The sequence below is a fragment of the Microtus ochrogaster genome, chromosome 22, assembly GCF_000317375.1.
Source record: "Microtus ochrogaster isolate Prairie Vole_2 chromosome 22, MicOch1.0, whole genome shotgun sequence".
In the NCBI taxonomy this organism is placed as follows: Eukaryota; Metazoa; Chordata; class Mammalia; order Rodentia; family Cricetidae; genus Microtus; species Microtus ochrogaster.
The window spans coordinates 11,089,017-11,093,357 of record NC_022023.1 but is presented as its reverse complement, the minus strand read 5'-3'; the positions used below and the strand labels follow the sequence as shown (position 1 = coordinate 11,093,357).

At 44.6% G+C, this 4,341-nt stretch overlaps 1 protein-coding gene across 1 annotated transcript in view; it reads left to right on the top strand.

The window, feature by feature from the left end:
• Iqgap1 (IQ motif containing GTPase activating protein 1) overlaps positions 1-4,341 on the top strand; it is a 90,260-nt gene that overhangs the window by 31,004 nt on the left and 54,915 nt on the right. The window lies entirely within an intron of this gene.

Sequence of the window (4,341 nt, the reverse complement as noted above, 5' to 3'; positions counted from 1 at the left end):
CCTCTTCCACCGTGTGGGTCCTGGGGATCAAACTCAGGTTGTCAGGTTAGATGGCAAAGTGCCCACTCAGCCATCTTGCCAACCCTAAATGATGTATTTAACAGGAGATTTTGTGTCTGAGTTGAGAGTCCTTGGTGGATTTACTATTGAGCTAAACTCAATTAAGCAGCATTAAGGAGACAGGCCAGGAAGAATTCCAGCCTTTTTTTCTTTTTTCTTGCATGGAATTTCTGAAAATTCACCCTAATTAGATACCTGTGGTGCCCAGTTATGTTAGGGTCTTGGGTGACCCCAACAGCAACATGGGACCATGAGAAGAGTTTCAATCTAAGAGCTAGCTCACCTTTGCCACTCAGAAATTGTAAATGAGTGATTGTACAATGAAGGCACAACCTTGGAGCAGCCTCTTGGGCAACCAGAAGCACTCGTGTATATAAGGGGACTGGAGAACGGCACTTGCTACTTTTGCAGAGGACCCTGGCTGGTGGCTCACAACCATCTATAACTCCAGTTCCTGGGAATCCATCCCATGTATTCATTCCCTGCTTTCATTTCCCTGCCTCCCAGACCCAAATATCAAACAGAAACTATATTAATTGTAACACTGTTGGCCAATGTCTTAGGCTTTTTACTGCCTAGCCCCAACTATTAAATTAACCCATTTCTATTAATCTGTGTATTGCCACAAGGCTGTGGCTTATCCATGTGTCATGTTACTTCCTCGGTGGCTACATGGTGTCTCCTCGTGTCTGCCTGCTCTCTCGTTCTATCTCTGTTTGGATTTCCTGCCTGGCTTTACTCTTCTAAGCCATTGACTGAAACAGCTCTATTCATCAACCAATAAAAGCAATCCCATGCCTTCTTCTGACCTCTGTGGACACCAGGCACGCACATGGTGCCCATACATGCATGCAGGCAATGCACTCATACACATAAAACAATTTAAAAATCATTGCCCATTTCAATGTTTAAAAATGTCGTTTGAGAGCCGGGCGGTGGTGGCGCACGCCTTTAATCCCAGCACTCGGGAGGCAGAGGCAGGCGGATCTCTGTGAGTTCAAGACCAGCCTGGTCTACAGAGCTAGTTCCAGGACAGGCTCCAAAGCCACAGAGAAACCCTGTCTCAAAAAACAAAAACAAAACAAAAAAAAATGTCGTTTGAAACATTTGTGTGTATAATGTACATATATTTCTGTTTTATTGTTGATTTTGCCAGAATTTTGCACTTCCTGAATATGTGTTCTGTCCAAGGGTCTCTCCTCCTAAGAATTAATTCCAACACTGTGTCCAGAGCTATTCCTGCAGTATTATTAATGATTGGAAACATTTATAAGTGACATAATGCCAATAAAGGAGACCAAGCCCTTAGTGGAATCTTTATGTAACTTAAAAATCTTCAGAAAAGCCAGGCGATGGTGGTGCACACCTTTAATCACAGCACTTGAAAGGTGGAGGCAGGTAGATCTCTGATTTGTAGGCCAATCTGGTCTACAGTGTGAGTTTCAGGACAGGCTCCAAAGCTACAGAGAAACCCTGTCTCAAAAAACAAGAACAAAGCAAAACAAAACAAAACCAAAAAAACCCTTCAGAAACTATGTAACAATGTGCAAAATAGTCATGCAATTTTGAAAAATGTTGAATGATTTTCTTTAATGTTTTTCTGTGTTCAAAACCAAACCAAAAGCCAGGCAGTAGTGGCATACACCTTTAAACCTAGCACTCTAGGGCATAGGCAGGCAGATCTCTGAGTTCAAGGCCAGCCTGACCTACAGAAAGAGTTTCTGGACAGTAAGGGCTACACAGAGAAACTGTATCTTGAAGAAAAGAAACCAACCAACCAAACAAACAAACAAACAAAAAAACAAACAAAAAAACTCAAGACAACAATAACAAAACCCCACAATAAAACAAAACAGAAAAACCCAAGAGGAAACCCAAAGGAGCTGTGTTAGATTAGAAGCGCACACACACTTGCGCTAGAAGCGCACACACTTGCGCTAGAAGCGCACACACTTGCGCTAGAAGCGCACATACACTTGTGCTTCTCAGTTTTTAAGACTCCAATTTATTGGCAGGAGAGATTTCATGTGAGCCATAGAGGACTGAAAAGAGGGTTTGTTGTTGTTGTTTTCTTTTCCTTTTCTTTTTTTTTTTAATTTTTTAAATCAGAGTCCAAAGTACTAACAGAAAAGTTATAACAGCATAGCAAGACGTGGTGCTATCTGTTTACACCTACAGTATCTGACTAGTTTTATTGCCAATTTGATATAAACTATAGTCGTTTTGGAAAAGAGACCCTCAAGTGAGAAAATGCCCCTACCTATTAGCCTATGGGCAAGTCTGGTGTTTCTGGGTTGGTGATTGATGTGGGAGGGCCCAGCTCACTGTGGGTGGTGCCATCCTGGGGCTGGTGGTCCTAGTGCTTTAAGAACATAGGCTGAGTAGGCAACGAAGAGCAAGCCAGTAAGCAGCTGTCCTCTGTGGCCTCTGCCCCAGTTCCTGCTCCCAGGTTCCTGTTCTGAGCTCTTGCCCCGACTTCTCTCAATGATGGTGAAATAAGCCCTTTCCTTCCCAAGTTGCATTTGGTTATGTTTTATCCCAACAATAGAAAGCAAACTAAGACACACAGAGCCCTGCTTTCTCCAAATCTGATTGATTTTATTCTCGGAAACAAGCCATCGAGGAATAGCAGGCTCAAGGTGAGCCTGCGTGCAGTGATGGGAAGCAGTGCTGCGTTTCCCGTTCTTCCTTTTCTAATTTCTTCCTGTGCTCACCCTGTCACCAGATCACAGCTGGCTCTTCTGTCTCTGATGTGGGTGCTGTGCCTGGTATCCCCCCTCGCTACAGGAAACTTGTCAGCGTAAGCATTCATCAGGACTGCTTTATAGCTGTTGGAGCAGGGAAGGCAAAGAAAAGGTCACCTAAGTCTGGTCTTTTATTTTCTGTTAGTCCAGTAACCTCAGAGAGGAGGAAGATCCACCTGTGGGAACCGTCTCTGACTCGGGCAGACGAGGCCACCGTGCTTTTATCCACAGTTCGCCCGATGGCTCGACATCATACGGAGCAAAGAATAAATGGTTTTTTGTCTCCGGTGCTGTTTCTGGTTTCAGCTGTTATAAGGCTGTCCCTGTTCATGAGAACCCACGTTAGAAGGTCGGCTAGGGTTGCTAGCAGCTGCTTGTCAGTCGCTCATTTCCTTCCTTCCCTGCTGGTTTTTAGTACAGGGTCTCTCTGCATAGCCTAGACTGTCCTGGAACTCAGCGTGTTGACCAGGCTGACCCTGAACTCACAGAGATCCACCTGCCTCTACCTCCCAAGTGCCGGGATCAAAAGCGTGTGCCATCATGCCTGGCCATCCACCATGCCTGGCTGTCCACATCCTTCCCAGCAGTAAAACATCAGGAAGAAGATAGTGTGCCGTGTGTTCTTTGCCTACAGCTCTCTCCACTCCAGGAGCTGCCGTTCTTTTCCACACTGTTGTCCTGATCTTTAGCGTCCAGCAAAGGTTTAGTTTGAATTTTGTGGCTGGCAGATTGATCGACAGTTTAGTTTCCATGGCGATTCTTTTGGGAAACTTGCCTCTTTTTTTTTTTTATTCTAATACTTGAAAGTCAGAAGCAAAGCTTGTTGTCATTGTGTTCAGTAGACAAGTAGAAGGTTCTCTGGTTCATCCATATAGCCATCCCTTATTGCCTACTGTGTGTCGGTCAGTGCGAGGTTTACTAAAAGAGAGTAGACTTGGAAATGAAACGGAGTGGCTGGTTTGTAGTATCTGAGGGGGAAAAGGAGAATGGTTATCTTTCCTGTTTTTAAGAAGATTAGGAAAATGTGTGTGTGGGTGTATGAGGTTTATTTTATATGTATGAGTGCTTTTCTACATGTATGTATGTGTGCCATGTATTTGCCTGGTGTCCATGGAGTTCAGATAGGGTTTTGGATCCCTGGGACTGGAGTTACAGATGGTTATGAGCTGCCATGTGGGTGTTGGGATTGGAACCCAGGCCCTCCTGCTGAGCCATCTCTCCAGTCCCTATCATTTTAGTGTTGAGGAGATACTGGGCATTGAACTTAGGACTTAGAGCCTGCTTTGTAAGTACTGTGCCTATGAGCTACACCCCCCTCTCTCTTTGGCTTTTAATGTGAACTTCTGTGGGTACAGTCACACTTAAAGACTCATTATTCCAGCCTGGCAGTGGTGGGGCATGCTTTTAATCCCAGCACTTCGCCTTTAATCCCAGCACTCCGGAAGCAGAGGCAGGTAGATCTCTGAGTTCTGGTGAGTTCCAGGACAGCAACCAAAGCCACACAGAGAAACCTTGTTTTTGAAAAAAAAAAAAAAAA